The 22,313-nt window shown below is 42.8% G+C and overlaps 1 protein-coding gene across 1 annotated transcript in view; it reads left to right on the top strand.

The window, feature by feature from the left end:
• Positions 1–22,313, top strand: part of Gng12 (G protein subunit gamma 12) — a 109,822-nt gene that overhangs the window by 15,131 nt on the left and 72,378 nt on the right. The gene's annotated exons all lie outside the window — the stretch shown is intronic.

Raw genomic sequence — 22,313 nt, 5'->3', positions numbered from 1 at the left:
AGTTGCCAGAGAGTGGAGGAAGGGAGAGGAGGCATGGTCCCTGAGAGTGAGTGATTTGTAACTGACTAGTATCGAGGAGGAGGAGGAGCCAGATGGAGCTCTGGGGATGGGAAAGCCATGTTAAGAAGTCCAAAGGGCAGTGGAGTCTGTCCCAGACTACTTCTCAGTGCACAGCCCTCCCTACCCTTTGAAAGCACTCCTTTTTTCCCTTCTGCTGGGAAGCATGTTCCGGGCTTACTCACTCTGTGTTGTAATCGTTATTGTGTAGGCAGGTGGAGGGAAGCTTGCACGAAGGAAAGGCTCACCTCAACGCTGAAATGAACATCGTTTAGAGTTTTTTGACTCTGTGCTCTTTGAAAAGTCTGGTTTGCTAGAAAACAATGCTCAGAGGGAGAAGGGTCCAGCAGCTTTACTGAAGCAGATGTTCCCAGGGTATGGGTCACACACTTGTCTGTGTGGCAGCATCAGCTGGGAGTGACTGAAAAATCACAAAACCCAACCACACCCAGACCTGTGGAGTCAACCCTTCTAGGTGTGGTCCAAAGGCCGTGCCCCTGGGAAGCTCAAGCAAGGAGCAGTGTGAGAACCTTGTAGGGTAAGCCATATGCCGTCTCTGCATCAAGGATCGTAGACAGGAAGGAATCAGTCTCTGGCTCTCAGGAGTTGCCAAATGCCGTTTTGTTTTCCTCACCGATGTATGAGGTCTAAGAGGAGGGAGCCTTTCAGCCCACGTCCAAGTTCCTTGCAAGCCCCTTCCTTGAAACTCACTGGGACTGTGTAATCCACCCTGTAAAGGGTGGTGGGATCAAACCAGAAACTTCCACAAATGAGTTGTTGCCACATCCAGTTGTATAAATTCAAAACTGAGTTCCCTAAAGAAGAATGTCTCTGTTCCCCTTTCCTCACAGTAACTCACACCAGGGCTCAGCACAGATGAGGCCCAGTGGTGCACAGTGCAATTGGCTGAGGCTCTGAGGCAGGTGAAGCTCTGGGGCCAAGCCAGCCAGGAAGTGCTTTGCCAGAGAAGTCAGGATCTTGGAATTCTATGATATTAAGTGTTACTCTTAATATCCCAGTGTTGACCACCTTTTTGTAACATTGAACCTGGGGGAAAAATTGTTCATTGAGGGTCATGTGGACCTCTAGTTTTTACTTGAAATGACTTTTTCATGCTCAACAATGAATTTTATGTCCAATGTATTTAATTTATATGTGACTGTGAGGAGTGGAGTTTGGAGCATTTGTGCTCACATGAAGTCTGCAGTTTTAAGTTCAGGGCCAGAGAGGCTTATTGTTTTTCTTTATTTTTTGAAACAAAGGTTTTGCTTGTCTTGAGTTTATGATCTTATATGTATTTCTTTCTCCCCCCTCTCTTTCTCTCTCTCTCTCTCTCTCTCTCTCTCTCTCTCTCTCTCTCTCTCTCTCTGGAGAACAAGAAGTTTCTAGAAGAACCTGAAAGTAGGCATTCCTTGAGAAATTTTATGATCACAAACCTGTTAAAAATTAAAAGTGAAATCTCAAGGATACAACTTGGTTTTGAAATTTTTTATGACAGTTGATTATGAGAAGGTGTGTCATTTATCCCTCCCTTCTTCCCTTCCTCCCTCCCTCCCTTCTTCCCTTCCGTGTTTTTTATGATTTTGTCTCTGTAGCCCAGGATGGCCTAGAACTGACTTTGAAGTCCAGGATGGTCTTAACCTATTGATTTTGGCCTCTCCAATTCAAGGATTCCAGGAATGAGCCACCGTCCACATCCATATGCCTACTCTTCACCAGCTATTACAAACTACTAAAAAAGTACAGGTAGATCTTATAAAAGAGAAGTACAGTGAAGAGAAGTGTGGTGGCTTGCCCAAAAGACGACACAGTTCTGGGAGAGCATGCCACCTCAGGCTTTTTGCATTGTTTTTGTTGTTGATAATGATGTTTATTTTATTTTTTGTACCTTTGAAAGCCTGTCTTTTGCTGGTCACAAGATTGTTCTGAGAAGTATATAAAATACAAAAAGTATTTTCAAGCATTCTAAAGCCCAGAGTCAGCATCTACAGCATAGAGTTCAGGGAAGAGAGAGTAGAACTGTTCCTGACAGGTCGCATGTCTTAAGAGTTCAGCATGGTACAGTCATATTAAGCTGGTTTATAACAACTTGAAGGACTGGAGTTACCAGGACCTACTCAGTGTCTGTTCCCTGTAAGGTGCCCTTGCTAAGACCCCATCTGTAATTGCAGGTTTGCTGGTAGATAATGTCTTTAGTTGATTGTTACCATGAAGTGTAGGGGGGTGTATTTTACCATGCTGGGGGAGTTTAAGAGTAAATGTTGGGAAAGGGACAAAAGATTGCCATTCTCTAGAACTTCTCAACAAAAAAGAGTCAAAGCTGGCTGTCTGGAAGGGTGTTGGGGACAAGTCTGGAAGCTGTTTGCTAAGGAAGCCCAATTCTCTTTTTCTCTTTGGTTGCATGTGCCTGAAATGTTTTCTAGTGACTTCTTAAAATGCCCATTGTCAGTATTAAAAAGGGGCTTGCATACTGGCAACACAGAAGCCTGACAGACAGGACTTAAATCCCAGCCTTGCCACATTCTACTTGTGTAGCCTTAAATAAGTTACTTAATCTTTCCATGTCTAGGTGTCCTTTGCTGCAAAATAGAAATGACTTGCTGTGAGGTGTGAGTCAATTACCAGTGTGCTTGTGACTTACTGGGCACTTCCTATTGCCATTCTAATTAACTAAATCTTAATTAATGTAATTGCAGGAGCCTGCAGGGGGAAAGGAGGATGCTAAAATTGCCACAGTCCAGCCTTCTTTGAATTCTCCCAGGATAAATAATTCCCTTTAGTCCAGTAATTTGAGGTTTATGTTTTCATTGGCACTGAACTCTGCTTTTGAATTTCCTCAGTACATTATAGTGAGAAGATCACCAAACCACTTTAACCCATGCTGTTCTAGAACTCACTATGTAGGCCAGACTAACCTCAAACTCATGGCAGCTCTCCTGCTTCAGCTTCCCAAGTTCTGGAATTATAGACACAAGCTACCATTTGCCTCTTAAAACATACTCTGTTTAGTTATTATTCTGTTACTGCAGAGAAATATCATGCCCAAAGCCACTTACAGAAGAAAACATCTAATTGGGGCCTTGCTCACATTTCCAGAGGGTTAGTCCATGTTCATCATGGTGGGAAGCAGACAGCATGGTGCTTTACATCCTCTTATGTGGGTGGCAAGCAGAGAGAGAGAGAGAAAGAGAGAGAGAGACAGAGAGAGAGAGAGAGAGAGAGAGAGAGAGAGAGAGAGAGAGAGAAACTTTAGCATCCTCCCTTCCCCCATTATCTCTCCTGGCTCCTGAAATTACATGGTTTTGTACTTGCCATCATAACGATCTGTCTGTGACTCAGTTTACTCATCTGTCAGCCGAAGTTAACACCTAGGATGTGGGATTTTTAGACCTCAAAGGCCACCCCCAGTGACACAGTGCCTTCAACAAAGGCCACACAACCTAATCCTTTCCAAACAGTTCCACCAACTGGCAACCAAGCATTCAAACATATGAGACTATAGGGACTGTTTTCATTCAAACCACCATACTCCACCATTAATTGTCCAGGAGGTGGCAGATACAGCCTCTGCTTCAGATGTTTTCCCTGGGTGGAGATGAAGACCAGGAGGAAAGAGGTCATAACTCTGCTTAGAGAGAGAAAAAGATGGTTACAGTTTCTGTGGAAAAGGGGCCTCTTATGCTTAGACATTAATTAATTCATACTTATATCTTATAGCCATATCATTTCCATTCTGTGGCAGAAGGAAACAGACTCATTCTTCTGGAGAAACAAGAGGGAGGGGTGTGTGTGTGTGTGTGTGTGTGTGTGTGTGTGTGTGTGTGTGTGTGTGTGTGTGTGTGTGTGTGTGTTTTCTGTAGCCTCCTTTTTCTTAGGGATGATTTTTTTTTCTTTTGTGCCCCTTCTCTATTTCCGGCCTTTCTGGTGAGTAGAATCTTTTTTGTGGCCATTACATATGTTACTCTTTGAAATAATTAAAGCATGTTATTTAATTTGGATTTAGTGAATGATGCTCCAGGAAGTAGTAAATACCTAATGACCCTTTGCCTGACTTGATAAAGGACCCAGCACGGGTACAAGGATAGGCAAAGTCAACAGTCTCCCACTTGGGATCGTGAGTAAAATCCTAAGAAGTCACTGCAGAAAGACCTTTTTTTAAAAAAAAGATTTTATTTATTTATTATGTATACAACATTCTGCTTCCATGTATTTCTGCACACCAGAAGAGGGCATCAGATCTCATAACGGATGGTTGTGAGCCACCATGTGGTTGCTGGAAATTGAACTCAGGACCTCTGGAAGAGCAGCCCATGCTCTTAACCTCTGAGCCATCTCTCCAGTCCCAGAAAGACCTTTTTACGAAGAGTGAATGGAGAGACTCAGTTTTGCCCATGTTCGCAGATCTGCCTGGAAGCAGTTGCTGCACTCCCAGTCTGCCTGCAGGTGCCAGCAATGTCAGCTTTGTACCAGAGGGTGCAGGCTGCAGCATCTACATGGAGGGTCACCCTCCAGCCCTGAACTGCATTCTGTCTAGTTTGGTGGGAGCCACTTGTCACGAATGGCTCTGGAAATATGGTCAATGTTACTGAGACATGGACTGTGTTGTTTTCTTTCACTCAATTTAAAATTTAAATGTATATAGTTATATGTCCATTTGGATGTCTCGGGGGGAATGAGTCCTGTCCTCACCTGCCTCACTGTCATCGTAATGACCTCTCTGTGCCTCTTTCCTCATCTGTCAGCAGAAGTTAACACCTATTCTGTCCCTCCCAGGTGTTGGGTGAGGCTTGAGCTTAAAAAGTCGTGGGAGGAGCTTCCTTCACATGCTTCTTTGTTTTCTTTGTAAAAAACAAAAAACAGTCTGTGGTGTTTGGAAGCATTTGTGTCTGGGAACTAACTATTTCTCTAAGATGCTGTAGTTGGATGAACTGTGTGTTTCCAGATGACCCTCCTTGTGGGAGGAGAGGCACAGCTCTCCGCTCTTGTGAAGCATGGGCTGGAAGACAGAGTGCTGATGAATCAGGTCCATTTGACAGTGAGTGTGAGTGTTCAGGCTAACGTTGCTGAGCTAGGCATTCTCTAACCTGTCACCCCCGTGAGCTGGTTTTTTAAGAAACCAAAGCAAGTGCCCTTCTTTCTACTGGGACTTTTTTAGGGTTTCTAATGCTGTGATAAAACAACATAACCAAAAACAGCTTGGGGAGGTTTATTTCAGTTTATAGCTTTTATAGTCCATCATCTAGGAAGTTGGGCAGCAACTCAAAGAAGGAACCTGGAGGCAGGAACTGATGCAGAGGCCATGAAGCAGTGCAGCCTACTGGTTTGTTCCCTACAGCTTGTTCAGACTGCTTTTTTATAGCATCCCAAATGACCCATATTTCCCATTAATCAAGAAAATGCCCCATAGACTTGCCCACAGGCCATCTGGTGGGGGCATCGTCTCAATTAAGGTTCCCTTTTTTGCTGTTTCTCTTGAGCCCCCTCCACTTTAGCCTTGCTAAGTCCCAACATCAGTATTTGGTGCTGTGTGTTCTTCAGTAAGCAAAACCCTCTCTTGAGTGTCAGTGTCCGTAGAGCCTCAGTGGCCCTCAGACTTTTATTCCAAGACAGGAAGTTTTAGCTAGTAGGACCCGGCATCAGTCACCAGGCTTCACCTCCCTTCAGGAATGTGCCACCCAGTTTAACAAGACAGCTTCCTCTGCGTGGCAAGGCAGGGAGGGCCACAGCAGGAAGCTGGGACCAGGGAAGCAGCTACACCACTTCTGACACCTTTGCTATAAGCAATAAGACAAGGTTTTACACAGCTTCCAGGATTTGTGGGAACCCCTGGAATGATGCTTGGTATGAAGTGGCATACTTAGGGTTGCTCCTGGAAACCCTGGGAGGATTATTTTATTAAATCAGACTGTTTTATATTATGGTTTATGGGTAGGCTGAGCTTTTTTAATTCTTTAAATGATACCAACAAAAGTTGTAGTATTTGAAAAAGAGAGAAAGAGATGTTAGGGTTCACTTTTTGTGTTGTATTTTCTATGGGTTTTGAAACCTATAGCCTATATTCATCACTGTAGTATTCTATACAATAGTTGTGTAGCCCTGGAAGACCTCTCTTCTGTGGGTTCATCCTTCCTTAGCTCATACCCTCAAAACCACTAGTGTTCCTATTGTAGTTATTTGCCTTTTCCAGAATGTCCACTAGTTGAGATTGCTGTAATATATAACCTTTCAAAATGGTTTATTTCATTTAGTAATATGCACTGGCTATCTATCACCTACCAAAGGACATGCTGGTTGCCTCCAGGGTTTTGCAGTTATGGGCAAACTGTACAGACATCCATACACACATTTTTGTCTAAACATAAGTTCTCAGTTCATTTGCATAAACACCAGAGTGTACAGTTACTGGATTGTGTAGTAAGGCCGTGTTTCATTTGTGAGAGGTTAGCAAAGTGTTTTCCCAAGTGTCTGGGCCACTTTGCGTGCCCATCATCAGCTCCTATTACCCTGTGTCCACGTCAGCATTTGCTAGTGTTTCCCCGTGTGGATTGGGGCCATTCTCGTAGGCGTGCAGTAGGTCAGATTGGTTGTTTTCTTATTGTTGAAAGGTTTTAAGTACTTGGGGACCAAATCCAGGGCATTGGACCCCTAGGTAAGTGTTGTACTGCTTACTGACAATTTTTAAGATACTTTTTTTCTTTTTGATGATAGGTATGTATCAGAAGTTTCTTTCACAAATATTTTCATTCGGCCTGTGGTTTCTCTTTCCATTCTCATGACATAGTCTTTAGCGTAGCGAAAGTATTTTCTTTCGTGTGTTTTCATTTTAATGAAGGGAAGCCCATCCGTTCTTTTTTACTGGATCTCTTTCAGTTATTTCCGAGAGCCACTGCTGCTCCTGTCATCATTAGTTTCCTGTTGCTGTGGTAGTCCATCATGGTGCTGAGGTCAGGGTCACGGGAACTTGAAGCCATTGGTCACATCACACCCAGAATTTGGATAGAGAACAGTGAATGCATGTGGAGAAGACATACAATCCAGGATCCTAGCCCAGGGAGTGGTGCCGTCTACAGCGGTCAGGTCCTCCCACTTGATAACTAATCAGGGTAGCCAAGATAATTCCCCACAGACACGCACAGGGGCCCCTCTCCAAGGTGATTTTAGATTCTGTCAAGTTCTCAATTGGCAGTAACCAGGATGATACCCAAGTTCTCCCACATGCGCCTAGGTTATCTTCTAGAGCACTGGTTCTCAACCTCCCTAATCCTTGAAACCCTTTAATACAGTTCCTCGTGTTGTGATGACCCCCACCCATACAATATTTCATTGTTGCTTCGTAACTGTAATTTTGCTACGGTTATGAATTATAATGTAAATATCTGATACGAAGGATATCTGATATTTGACCTCCCAAAGTGGTAGAGACTCACAGGTAGAGAACTGCTGTTCTAGTTTCTAGTTTTTAATTTTATGGTTAGGTCTGTCATTGGTGTTGAATTCTTGTGAAGGTCTGTGTCTGGGTTTGTTTTTTAATGATTTTGTTGAGAAGACTCTCCATGCCATTGCCGTACTTTACTTCTTTGTCAAACATTAATCAAAGACTGTGTTTCTGAGAGTCTGTTCTGACTCTTTCTTTTGTTCTACATGTCTATACTTTTGCCAGTATCATGCTGTCTTGATTACTGTAGCTTATATTAAGTCATACAGTCAGACTCAGACTTCCAAATTTGTTCTTTAATAGTGATTTTACTGTTCCAAGTGTTAACATTCAGGCATCTGTACTGGCCTGTCCCTGGGGTTCTGAAAGGACACGCCCTCAGCTGCAGCCACTAAGAGCACCACCTGTGCACAGTCACTAGGTTCCCTTTAAAAAAGCTCTGCCTCCCCCTCCCTCCCTCTCCCTCCCCCTCCCTCTCCCCCTCCCTCCGTCTTCCTCTGTCTCTGTCTTTCCCTCTGTCTCTCTGTCTGTCTCTTCTCATCTGCCATTCCTGTTCCCAGAAGCCAGTCTCCCCTCTCCTCTTCCCCCTTTTCCCCACTAAAAACCCCTCCCACTAAAAACCCCTCCACCCAAGCATGGCATCTTTCCCTCTCGCACCACTTTTTAAATTACAACACTGAGTCTTCTGCTTCTCCATGGAAACTTTAGAATCAGTTTATTAATCTATAAAGTGATTCAGTAGATTTTTGTGATTGTATTGAATCTAAAGATTAAGTTGTGAAAACTTATGACCAAAAGAACATGGAGTTTTTCTATGAACATGAACTGCTCATTTATTCAGTTCTTTGATACATTTCATCAGAGTTTTGTAGCTTTCCTTATATAGTGTTTATAGATTGATAATAGTGCAACATTTCATGTGGGGAGGTGCTAAATGTAAATGACAATATTGGAAATTGAACATAATCATTGCTGCTCTATAGGAAAGCAGCTGGCTTGTATAGGTTGGCCTTGTGTATGGCAACCTTACTGATCACCTAGTTTCAAGAGGATTTTTTGATTTTTTTTTTCAGATTTGTAGATGATCATGTCACCTGTGAACAAAGACAGCTTTATTCTCATTCTCTCTCTCTCTCTCTCTCTCTCTCTCTCTCTCTGTGTGTGTGTGTGTGTGTGTGTATTATTGATCTATAAACACAAAAATCTACTGAATCACTTTGTAGATTAATAAACTGATTCTAAAGTTTCCTTTGACTAGAGAGACAGGCCACTGGTTAAGTATTCTCACACAGGACCTGAATTTGGTTCCTAGCACCTTCATTGGGTTGTTCACAACCTGTAATTCTGGCTCCAGGCAATCTGACACCCTCTTCTCACTTCATGGGCCCTGTATGCACATACGCAATCAATCAAAACTGAGATCTTTCAGAAGAAAAGAAAGCTATTGTGAGAGGGTATTCTGCCTTTTGCTTACTAGACAAGCTTTGAGTTTAAATCTTCATGTTTAATACCTTTAAACATTCTATTAGTTGTGGGATTTTTTCTGTTTTCTTGCTTCTGTTTTAGAAGTTTTTAGGGGAAGTTGCTTTGTTTTTGTCTGTAGTGTCTCACAGTCTAGCCCAGTTTGGCTTGGAGCTCTGTTTATAGCCTCTGGTTGCCCTGAAGTGCTTTTGTCCTACCCTAGTTTCCCAGGTGTGACGTTTCTTACCAGTTCACAAAGTTGTTACAAATGTTGGGTTTTTCCAAGTGCCTTTTCTGCTAAAAAACCAATCAAACAAACATTTTATCATGTGTTATCTGTCAGAAGCAGCTTATTATATATTATATACTTGTATCACAAGAATGTTTTCTGACACAAACATAAGTCTTTTATGAATAATACTGATTTTATCTTGAATACTTTGATATCTAATTTCACAGCATTATTTGTAACAAAATCAATTCTCTTATAATCATTAAATTAGCGTTGAATGGCAACTATGCCTTCCCATTAACAAAACCAGTGACCTCAACATTGACCAAAAATACATACATACATACATACATACATACATACATATATACACACACACACACACACACACACACACACACACACACACACACATACATATTTCATGTGGGACAAAGCACAGAAGCCATGAAGGAATGTTCCTGCCTAGGCCATTCCCTTAATATTTTTATTTTATCACGATTTTAAAAGTTTAGACATTTTTGAGAGACAGTAAAAGTATATTTTAATAATTATCCTTTAAATATAAAATTTTAAGTTATCTCTCTATTTTGTACCTGCAGTACAAAAGATAACACATAAACACTGTGGTGCACATAAACACTGTGTAACTGGGCTTTTTTAAACTGCAAAAACAGTTGCAATGAACACATATAACATCGCATTCAGTCAGAATGTTATCTTTTTTTTCTTTTTTAGCCTGTTTCCATAATTAACATTTAAAACTGCCAGATCCAAACCGTTTCACTAGGAAGCTCAAGATTAGCATTTCAGTGTCTAGAGTCAGTCCAGACTGACTTTGAACTTCATTGGCTTTTTACCTCCTTCCGAAACTTAACAGTTAATTCCTGGTTTGGTTAGGCCTGGCTCAGGACCTGGAATAGCAGGTTTTCAGAAAGAAGCAGTGAGAGGGGTGGGGGGGAGCGTTGCATGGTAGGAAGAGAGAACACAGCCCCCTGCAGCCAAAGCCTCTACACATGAAAGCCATAGTTGCAAGGCCACAAATCCTAAAATGTTTACATTCCCGTGTGTGTGTGTGTGTGTGTGTGTGTGTGTGTGTGTGTGTGTGTGTGTGTGTGTGTGTACACATGGCATAATTTAAGCATGTCAATAATGCTGATTTTAGCACACGTTAAGTTGAAATTACTAAAATGAAGTTGTTAAAGATTTGTTAGTAAGTTAGTTTTAGAAACTTCAGTGGAAAATTTAGTTTTGCTGCATGCTATTTTTAGATACAAATGGCATATATAATACAAATACTATTGGAGCTACAGAGAGAGCACCATGGTTAAGAGCATTCATTGTTCTTGCAGAGGACTCAAAGTTCAGTTCATAGAATCCACATGGTGACTCACAACCCCCACCCCCAGAGGATCTGATGGCCCCCTCTGGCCACTGTGGACACCTGTATACATGTGGTGCACATAAGCACTGTGTAACTGGGCTTTTTTAAACTGCAAAAACAATTGCAATGAACACATATAACATCGCATTCAGTCAGAATGTTATCTTAGTAAAAATATCGATGAGTAAAACTTGTTATATGAAGTTAAGTTAATCTTGTGTTTATTACTTTTCATTAATTTGTGTGCATGTGGGGGATGCATGTTTCACAGTTTTTGTGAAGGTCAGAAGACAGCTTTTCAGGAGTCAGTTCATTCTTTCCACCACAAGTCCTAGGGGTCCATCCCCCTCGAGTTTTCAGGCTTTGGCAAGCACCTTCACCAGACAAGCTATCCCACTGGCTCTTCTTGTCTTTCAGAGACAATCAACAGAGAGGGCCACCTTCACAAAAGGAAATACCTGATTCATTAGAGAAGTCTGAAAATGCTGCCTTGTGAGTTACAATAAGGTGACCTGAAGTTCTTTGGCAAATTCCAGAGTCCTGATGTGACTCAGGAAATGTTAACCCAGTGTTAAGCCCCCCTCCTCAGGTTTTGTCTTAAATGAGGCCATATCATCTTCGTTTGATGTTGAATTTTGTTCCACTTGGGTTACCAGAAAGAACAGATAGAGGAGACAGAGGAGAGAGGAGCTGAAGCTTTTGTGCTGGAGGAAGAGCAAGACAGATGGGAATCTAACCTAAAGTATGTTTGACAGTCTCTAAAGTTTTCTCATTAATTGCCTGGTCTTCAGTATCTTTCTTCAGTTCTGCTACAGTGTCCAAAACTCTTGTTTTTCATCTCTTGTGAGATAGCAGTTTTATCATTTCTGCTTGTAAATGTGTTTAAATTCCTGCTAAAGCAGACAGCTGGTACATCATTAGTTCCATTGCCTAAGACTTCTGGGTTGATGTGCAAAAAATACCAATTTAGGAATACCACACATTCCCCATCAGGGAAGCCTAGAGCCAAGTTGTCTTTAGTTACATTTTTCCGTATGTCCAAACACTTGGAAAGTTAAAACACATACTTATCAAATGTAAAACCAGCTGGAATACCAAATGGCAGGATCCCCCTCCCCAGTATATTTCCTCCTCCCTTATATTTCTGTTTCCCATTTGCTCCTAAAAATCACAAGTTGCTTGATGTTGGCGAGGGGTATGTGTTTTGAGACTGGTTTCTGTGTTGTGTATGGGAATGGTTTCCCAGGTTCTAATTCCGAGGTGGGTTTCTCACACTGTATTGGGCTGTGCTGCATGCCTATAGGAATGTCAGGCGGGGTGGGTGGGCTCAGTGTGTTATGATTGTGAATGTGACATGACCAATGCTCCCAATGCTCCGGCCACCTCAACTTTCCCATCTCGGTGAGCTACAGCCTTAACTTTTCCTTTAAGCTGCTTTGTCAGGTTGTTGTATCAGGAAGATGAATATGTGGGGTGGGCAGGGGTACAGCAAAGTGGGGAAACCCTGTTGCAGGTTTCAGGGTTAGCATCCTTAGGGAGAGGCTGGTGGCCTGCTACGAACCCTTCTAAACGTTTCGCAGTCACCAGGATGTTAGCTTGGACACAGGTAAGGTCTGTGAATGGCTTTCTGGGGCATTAAAAATAGCTCTAGATGGTTTTGGCTCTAGTCTACAACATTTTAACATTTCCACAGTCACAAAGTTCTGTCTTTTGGCCTTGTAGAATCATTACCCAGGTGTGCCTTTTCTTTCTTTTTGTTTTTTGTTTTTGTTTTTGTTTTTTTTGGAAACTTGTTTATGGCTTCATAAAGTTGTGAGGATAAAGTAAATAAGGAGAGTGAAGCTCTTTCCCAGGCTGACTTGCTGTGAGTGCTGTGCCTCAGTAGGCGGGCGCACAGGGTAGGGACGGGCCTACCTGACTGCTGGTGCTTCAGCTGGGAGCTCCAGGACCTTTTGGATGTTCTCCCACCTCCTGTGCTGCTACCTTCAGTCAATACATTTTTTTTTCCTTGTTATCACACAAGGAGAAGGTTTTGAAGAAATTTGAGCCCAATAACTTAGTTAAATGGAGATGTCTCCCCTAAAGGTGAATTTAATACTAAAAGAATAAGTCATTGTAATTGAGTTGGGTTGTGCTTTGGAAGGCTGTAGACCGTAGTAGGACTCTTTGTGTCTTGTCCCTCCAAGAATCAGTTCACTCCATGGTAATGTAGTCCCATGTCTGTAAGTCTGGTTCTTACAATCTGCACTGATGAGCTTCAGAAGGACAGTGCTGCTTAGACTGGGGCAGACAGGTGTCTGTGGCTGCACGTGGAGGCTGCCTGCCTGGGGTAGAGCTATCCTATGGGCTGTGAGGGACCCAGACCTTCAAAGGTAATTGTGGCACCACTCACTTCAATTTGATTAATCTTTGTGTAAGTGTGTTTATGCATGTGTACGTATTCTTGTGTGTGTGCATGTGGAGGACAGAGGTTATTAAATATCTTCATTATTTACTCTCTGTCCTAGTCAAGGTTACTATTACTATGAGACAACTTGGGGAGGAAAGAGTTTATTTGGCTCACACTTCCATAGCACTGTTCATCATCAGAGGAAGTCAGGACCAAAACTCAAGCATGGCAGGAACCTGGGGGCAGAAGCTAATGCAGGGGCCATGGAGGAGTGCTGCTTATTAGCAAACCCCGTGGTTTGCTAGCCTGATTTCTGAAAGAACTCAAGAGCACCTCTCCAGGAATGGCCCACATCAATAGCTCACTGAGAATCTTATGGAGGGCATTTTTTGTTGAAGCTACAGCTTGTGTCAAGTTGACATAGAACTAGCCAGCACATTCTCCATCTTATTTTTTGAGACAAAGTCTCACTTTTCTATTTGGCAAGACTAGCTGTCCAGCAACTCCAAAGATCCTCCTTTCCTCCTCCCAGCCCTAGGATCATAGACATACCACCACACCTGCTTGATGTGTGGGTGCTGGGGATCTGAATTCAGATCCTCATGCCTGTGTGACAAGCACTGTTCCCACTGACTAGCCGTCTCCACAGCCCATCTTGCCATGCTCATAATACAATCTTAACATGTTGCTTTTGACTAAACATTGATTCTAGAGAAGAGGTGCAAGGACAGAGTGTGACCAAGTCCAAAAGCATCAGCTGTCAGGTTTGGTAGAGAGAATGGAATGGCTGGCTAGAAAACAGGGTGGATCCTAAACATGCCTGGCTGTGGAGAATGTGGGAACTAAGTGGTTTTACAGGTATGTCTTGAGCATCTAGTCTCTCATTCTCCATCTGGCCTCGTTATCAGTGCCCCGTGTCCCATGGGTGTGTCTCTCCTTGTACTCCGTACCTTTCTGTGAATCAGCCATTCCTTTTCCACTGTGGACTTGTGCGTGCTTTCAGAGCCCTCCCCCTTTGCAACCTCAGCAGGGGGTTCCTTGGTACCTTGGACTGGATGCCCTGTGGCACTTTCATATCAGCTCATTTTTCTGGCCAGCCAGACTTGGACCCTTGGAATGACATGGGGCTTCCTTCTTACTGTTAGGGAAGCTTGGCAGGGCTGGCAGATCTGCTCTCTCTGACACTGTCTTGATTCATTCCTGGAGTCTGTAGATATTCCTCCTCCCTCCCTGCCCTTTCTTCTTTCCCCTTACCTGTTTTCCCCCTCCTTCCTTTTCCTCTCTTTCCTTTCTAAAGCAATTATTTTTTGATGTACATTGGTATTTGGCCTGCATGAAGGTGCCAGATCCTCTGGAATTGGAGCTATAGACAGTTGTGAGCTGCCATGTGGGTACGGGAAATTGAACCCAGGCCTTAGGAAGAGCAGTCAGTCTTCTTAACCACTGAGCCATCTCGCCAGCCCCCTTTAAAGCAATAAAGACTCTCTTGGTAGTCTCGGAGCTGGTTTGTTCTAATCTTCCCACAACACACATGTATGTTCACAGAATACCTGTATGAACACCCATCTCTCACAGCTGTGTTTTTGCCATTCCCCGTATTAATACTAATGTCGCCCCATCCTGGCTGTGTTTCCTGACATTTTGAAGACATTGATTTGTGAAAAACAACATGGATTTGGTGCCTTTGAAGGTGTGAGGTCAGCCCTAGAATTAATTCTTGTCCATGTTACCATAAGAGATAGTTCATTTCTCTGAGTTGTTCATTTGTTCATTTAGTGAGTACTGACTGCATTTTTTTTTTCCTGCTAGTCCTGGTGAGGGACTTGAATGTTCAGATGTCCCAGACTGGCTGTTTGCTCACCTTTAACTGCTTGCTAGACTGTGTTGGGTGATCCATGTGGAGTGCAGTTTGCCTAGTGCAAGGTGTTCATCCCCTGGAGTTGTATTCCTCTGCTTTGCCAAAGTTCCCTGCATCTTGCTAACTTCTTATTTCAGCTTCTTCTGGCCTTCTGTTCATTAAAAAATACAGTGCAATCTTCATTTTTTCTCTTCTTGTGTATGTGAACATGTGTTAACACATATGTGTATCACAGCCATGGTATAGAGATTGGTCAGAGGTTTTCTGTGGAGTCAGTCCTTACCTCCTACCTTCATGTGTGTTCCAGAGATCAAACTCAGGTTGTCACCTCACTGGCCCCATCTTGTGTCATCTGAATGGCTAAACTGAAAGCTCTTTTATTCATTAAAGCTTCGTGGACCCTCCTTGCTGAATAAAAGTGTCATTTATGAGGGAGTTCAGCCATTCATGCTAAACACTTAAAAGCAGGTGTTTGCTGAGTGTGGTCCACAAACCCCAAAGAGTGTCAGCTCTTTCCAGTGATTTACAAGGTCAGGTGTGTTTCTATAATAATAAGATATTACTTGGTGTTTTCACTGTGTTGACATTGGGAATATGCTGCGAAAGTAGTGGTGGATAAACTTCTATTGCTTAATTATTAATCAGGCAATAGTCACATTCCTTACAACCTTATGCTCAGAGTGAAAAAAAATGCTACGTATAAGGTTGTCCTTGCAGCATAAAAATTATTTAACTTAGCCTTGTTTCAAAGCACATCTTATCTACCATGGGGCACAATAAAAGAGTAAAGCTCTTCTTACCCCAGTGTCTCAGAGAAACACTGATTATTGTATTACATACTTAACCAACTACTTTTTTAAAATTGATTTCTTCAGTGAGTTCCCTTATTCATATCTCTGATGTATCCCAGACTTGACTATGATCAGTGCAGCACTGGGTAGGAGCCTATAAATGTCTTCCTGCCTATCTGACTTTGGACCTAGATAGGTGGTACTACTGTCCCAGGTCACAGTGATGCTCATGGCTGTACAGCATTAGAGGGGTCTACCTGTATTGAGGCATCTCAGTGACTACAACCCTTAAGATGAGTAGTTAATACAGTATGTAATTCTTTTTTCTTTTGGTCTCACAAACCTCTGACACTCCTAAAAATTGAGAATCCTACGGGCTTTTATTTGGCTTTATCTGTTGACATATACAATAATTGTTTACATATACCATAAGAAACTGAAATTGGAAAGTTTAAAATGTTTAATGCATTACAAATATAATTATTCTCATGGGACCTCATCTATAGACAAAGAATTACAGGTAATTAAAGAATGCTGAGAATGAGAGAAATAGTCCTTCCCAGGGATGAGGCCCCTAATTCCTTATCCACTAAGAAGTGGTCAGCCTTGAATTATAGTGTTAATATGCTAATGAGATAACTTACAGTAGGCAGCCCCTAGGTAAGCTTCAGGATGAGGGCTGGCTAAACAAAACAACAAAACAGAACACTATGGCAAGAATGGAAGGCTGTGGCAGAAGTCCCAACCTCCTTGGAGGGAAAAGGTTATATTGGGTGGTGATTTTTAATCAGCTAGCCATGCCTATGGAATGAAGCCTCCATAAAACTGAAGAGTGGGATTTGGAGAGCTTCCTGGTAGTTCCTGGAAGTTGATGTCCCTGGAAAGGGCATGATAGTTCTTGGTCTCTTCCCACATGCCCTGTTGTAGCTACCCATCCCTTCATCTGGTCTTCATCTGTGTCCTTTTTAATATCCTTTTAAATAAACCAGAAATGTTCTCGGAGTTCTGTGAACTGCTCTAATTAATTGAACAGAAGATGAGAGTTCTGAAAAACCTGTTTCCAGCCAGTCAGTCAGAAGCATGGGTTAAACACCTGGGGCTTTTGCCTGGAGTCTGAAGTTTTAGGCGATGTGCCTTAAGTATGGGATAAAATGTTTTCTGCAGATAGACAATATGAGAGTTAAGTCAAATGGAAAGGCACCCAGCTGGTGTGCAGCTTGTTTGCTGGTGCATGCAGGAAGACCGGTGCTTGCAGACATCTTGGGTAACCGTTGACAACACCGAGATTGATTTTCTTCCTTGAGTTTTCAGAAGCCTGTGTACCGCAAAAGAGAAAGGTGCCTTTTGTGCTCAGAACGTTCAGGAGGAACAGTGGCTGTTGTCCTAACTAGTGTGTGTCCTTGCCCTACCTCTACCCTGAAGTCACAGCTGATGAAAAGAGCCCTGGAATCCAAATCCACTCACCCCGGTTTAAACACCAGCACCATGAATTCAAATTCTTTATATGAAGTTGAAATAAGAGACTTGTATGTGAAGATGAAAGACACCGAGGTCAGAGGTCAGGGCACACCTAGGAGAGAGTCAGCCAGTGGCTGGAAAGACCATTATAGAAGCCACAAGGCAAGCTCTGAGTGAATAGAGGGGAGAAAACTCAAACGGTAGCAGGAGCTATAGAAGCGGATGGAGAAAGCCTTAGATCCTCTTCAGTGTGGTATCTGGCTCCTAGTACCCACTTGGGAGCAGAGTCCAGACCCTAGTGTGTTTTTCATAGTGCTTATTCTTTCAGTCTTCATGGTCCTTGTCATGGATACTTTTCTGATTGCAGTAGGGGGCGGAGAGATGGTTTGATGGCTAAGAGAATCAGCTGCTCTTCAGAGGGTCCGGGTTTGATTCCCTGCACCCACATGGTAGCTCACAACTGTGAGCCCTGGGCCCTGGTCCCCTCTTCTGGCCTCTCTGGGCACTGCACAACCATGATGCACATATGTACATCATACATACATACATACACATATACATTACATAGATGCAAAGTATAAAAATAAACTAAAAATAAAATCTGGAAAATATTGTAATAGAAGAAGGCTTTCTCTTTCTAAAAGTTTAATGTTTGTAGAGGTGATGAGAGGTTAGTCTAGGAGCGGGAAAGGTCCTTAGAGGACAGGGAGTTAGCTAGACCTGGCAGGGCTACAGGAGACCAAGGCACCTCAGGCCACAGCAAGACCAAGACTGAGAGACAGGGATGGAAGGGAGCGGAGATCGTCAGAGCAGACTCGGGACTAGGTTGTTAGCTCAGGCTGCCTCGTTTTGGAATTATGCTAGCAAGCACACAAAAGAGACCCATGGAGTCAGGGAGGGGGAAGGAACCCTCAAGGTTTTTTATCAGGGGGCTGAAAATGAAGCTTGGGGAAGGGTGGACTGGTTTGGGTAACAGAAAGCAGATGAGGAGAGATTATTTGAGTTAGAACTGGGATTGCTTGTAAGACAGTGTAACGATCCACTGGTGGCATGGTCACCTCAGGTTTGTTTATGGTAAACTAGCCTCTCAACTGGGAAAGGCTGTGACTCGGAGGGAAAATCTTATAGTTAATGATGTGTGTATACATGGTCTGTGCCCCCCAACACACACACAGGTAGCCCTGTTGCTGAACTGATGTTTCTTTTTTCCATTTCCCAACCCATTTTCAAGGTTAGAACTCTTCTGATAGTGTGGAAAGTTTAACTGGCAATTATTTGAATAAAATCTGTTTGGGGGAGTTTTCCAAAATTCAGAACTTTTATAAAAGGGGACTGTTTGCAGAGGCCACTGACCCACTAGTTGGGCTTCCTTGGACCTTGGTGTGCACTTGGATCTTATTTGTGTGCCATTTGTACCTGAGTTGATGTCTTGTTTCATATTTGTCTAAGCCATTGTTTTCTTATACCTTAGTTGTGCACAGCCTGCAGCAGGATGGCCTTCTGCACTGACTGCTCCGCTACCCACAGAGACCTTAAAGGAGAGTTTTCATGGCAGCATGGGTTAGGTACTATTAGAAAAATAATTGGAGAATTTTTATTTCGGAGAACATGATTTTTATACTCTATCTGGTACTTTTTCCCAAGTGAGAACAACCTGGAACTTAAGAGAACAGTGAGCCGAGAGTGCAGCTGAGTAGCCTGTTTCTGTCAGCCTCGGCAAACCTGTTAGCTTAAAGCAACTGACTTTATCTCATAAAAAGTCTGATAATTATAACGCTTCCTTCCCGGTGGGGACATGAGAAGTACGTGAACTGAACTGTCATTCAACCAGCAGCATGTTTAGAACTTACTGATTAAGCCAGAATGAACTAAGTTTAAGAACTTGAATAAGCCAGAATTAACCAAGAGAGGGGTGAAGAAATACACATCACTGGCAGAGAGCATCCTGGGTGTGCCAGCTCAACAGGGCATGTGTCTCGTGGAGAGCCTAGGGTGTCTGCGTCTGCAGAGCTTCCATACAGTGTTCATTCTTGTGAGGCCTTCAGATATTAGAAACAAGTCACATGTTTCATCTGCAAGTAAATGGATGTCTTTTGTCAATAAGGAACCCTGAATAGGAGACAGAGAGAGGGAGAGAGAGAGAGAGAGAGAGAGAGAGAGAGAGAGAGAGAGAGAGAGAGAGAGAGAGAATGCATTCATTATGCACACAAAGACGTATCTTTTCAGAACTGGTCAAATGTTAAATTGTGAGCATACAGTTTGTAAGAATTTGCAGCTTTGATAATATAATGACTCTAAAGATAAGCAGTAGAAAGAAGAGCCAGTTTCTATTATTTTATTACATTCTGAAGTTGCATTGTATACTGAAGTGCTCTTACGAGGCCAGCTTCACATTTCCATGTAGATGGGAGCCTGTGTGTGAGTCTGTTAGTCTATCTTCACATCTACCCTTTTCCTATGTCCTCATGCTCCAAATCTGTCTTGCAATGGCAGGAAAATAATGCCTTTGTTGTTGGTTTAGTTTTTCACCTGGGTACTGGATATGTGGGTGGTATCAGGGCTTTCCTGTTAGGACACACTTGCTGTACACATCATGCACAGAGAGCTTAGTCGGCAAGTTTGTAAACACCTAGAGCAGGACCTGCCAAGTCATTAGAAATGTTATCAGTTCATTTCATTAAGAGTCTCAAGAACATGGCACGCAGGGTTCCTTGAGGCAGCATCTTAACTCTTTGACTTAAATTCTGCTCATCCAGTTAGACATCTGATCTGTGAGCAGCTAAAAGAACCACCATGCCCCAGGGAATATGCACCAAATGGTGAGCAAATTAGAAAAGGGCCCCACGTGAATGCAAGATGATCCCCGTTGTCACTCATGGTAGCACTGCTATTCTGTAGGGATGGGTTGGTGTGACTGCCAGGTAAAAAGTAAACCTGTGTTCTAGATGCACCCCATGTCCAGAAGTGATGAGATAAAGCTAGTTATTGGAGTAGTTTGTCATCAGTCAGAATAGTGGGCTATCAAAAAGTGGTATAGTTTCTTGTTAAATGTAAATTAGGTGAGTGAAGCAGTGGCTAACATTCATAGCATAGTGAAAAGCATGAGAGTTATGCATTCAGATGCTGTAGATTTGAATCCCAACAAGTTTGCATACAGATTTTTATGAAGAAAAATGTTTAGACACTGAGAACCTCAGTGTCTTTGTCTCTAAAACAGGTATCACTATTTTATGTCCCTGAGCTGGTTTGTTTCATTTGTACCTAATGCAGTGTCTTTTATAAAGTACTGGCTCAGCACTTGGCTGTTGGCAGAAGAAAATAAAAGAAGACAACACTGATTGGTGGATGAATGGTTCCGTTGATGTATGGAGCAGCTGCTCTAGATGGAGGCTTCTGTGTTAGATGATGTAAATACATCTAGAGTAAGCGGTCAGCTGCAGGTTTGCTAAGCAAATGTTAAGAATGTGTAAGCTTTGTCATTTCATGAATATTAAGACTAAACATATCAGAAAAGCAAACTGATCAGTCATGACCCTAAAAAGTCAGGGGATGGATCATGGAGAAGGCAGCTGTTCTATTTGTCACTAAAGGTCTGTGCTTGTCTCAACCCATTGAGTCACCCTCTTGGTTGTGTTGCCTTTTAATTTTAAATTTCTCATAGTCATCAAATGGTTGTCACAGCCTTCAACAGTTCCCAAGAAGCAGTCATGTGCTCCCATTTTTGCTGAGGAAAAAGATTCCTTCCCTGCATCCTCTTCAGGTTCCCCCTCTGGTCTCATTAAATTGACCTCAGCTTGGCCACCTCTCCAGAGTTCCCAGCATCCTACACAGGAACCCAGGTTCTGTCAGCAGAACACATTGGGATCTGTCTGCTGAGTGAGCAGTAGTGGCACTGCACATAAGTCAGTGGAAGAAAAGAGAAAAGCAAGAGATTGGTGTTCATTGGACAGGATTTATTTGTGAGATTCTGGTACTCATGTTAAGAGGTTCAGGAGCTGTAAGTCCTGAATTGTGCTTTAGAGTTCTGTTAGTTTTTTAGTGTAAAAGGAACACAGTGTGAAGATACCTCTGTTGTGTGTGAGGGTTTTCATCCCCACCCCTGCCTTTTCAAAATGTCTTAAAAATGTTTTTTAATGTATCTGTGTGTTTCTGGGTACCTACTAAGGTCAGAAGAGAGTGTTGGATCTCCCTGAGCTGGAGTTATGGGTGATTCTGAGTCATTCAGTGTTAAGTGTGGTGAACCAAACCCTGATCCTCTGCAAGAGCAGTTACCAGCCAGCTCCCTAGTTCCAACCTTACTTTAATTTTTTTTCTTTTTACTTATTCTTTCAGTGTCCTATACATAAATGTACTTTGGCCATTTCACTACCCCATTACCCCCTATTTCTCCCTTCCTATGTCTTCTCCTTCCCTGCTGGTCATCCCTTACTTGCATGTCTTCTTAGTATGTGCTCATGACTCACTGAGTTTAATTAGGGTTGCTTAAGTAATCATGGTTGGGGGTTATTTACCAGACTGTGAGCAAGTTACCAGCAGTGTAACACTCAGGAAAACGACATCCACTTACCCATTAACCACCATTAGCTCCACAGGGTACAGTGGAGCTTTGTGAATGTTGATGGATGCCGTCTTGTGCAGGCCCTGAGCAGGAAACCACAGCTGCTGTGAATTCAGGAGTTGAACAGCTATGGTGTGTCCAGAAAACAGCACTCCTCCCGTCTTCCAGCTCCTAGTTTTCTTTCCACACTCTCTCCCCTAATGTTCCCTAGGCCTAGAAGTGCTCATCTCCTTCCTTTCTGGATGGCTAAAGAATAGAGGAATTAAAGAATTAAAATAGGGAAATATTTGGAGGGTAGTGTTAGGCATCTGAAATGGTTTAGCCCTGACTCATGCCAGAAGCTCTATATGGAAACTGGCCAACGGACTATTAACAGATTACTTACCCACCCAAGCTCAGTGAGAGACGCTGCTGTAAAACAGTGTTTGGGTGGGCAGGCACATGAGACAGGAAGATGGTTTGCAGTGAAACTTTGCAGGAGAGTGCAGGAATGTGAGGGTCGCTCAGAAAATCATCAACCCTTGGTTTATGTTGGCTCTGCCTGCGCTGGGTGTTTGGGGGAGGGGGAGAAAGGAAGCCACTTGTGTAGTCCAGGTAGCAGAGACCCCAGAATTCAGTCCAGAGTTAAATTGTGCTCACATTCCAGGAATCTAGATTTGTGATTTTAAAGGAAAGAAAGCAAGAGGCTTT

This window comes from Cricetulus griseus, chromosome 8 (assembly GCF_003668045.3).
Source record: "Cricetulus griseus strain 17A/GY chromosome 8, alternate assembly CriGri-PICRH-1.0, whole genome shotgun sequence".
Lineage (NCBI taxonomy): Eukaryota > Metazoa > Chordata > Mammalia > Rodentia > Cricetidae > Cricetulus > Cricetulus griseus.
Note: the sequence above shows the minus strand (reverse complement) of the source record. Positions and strands in the feature narration are given on the sequence as shown.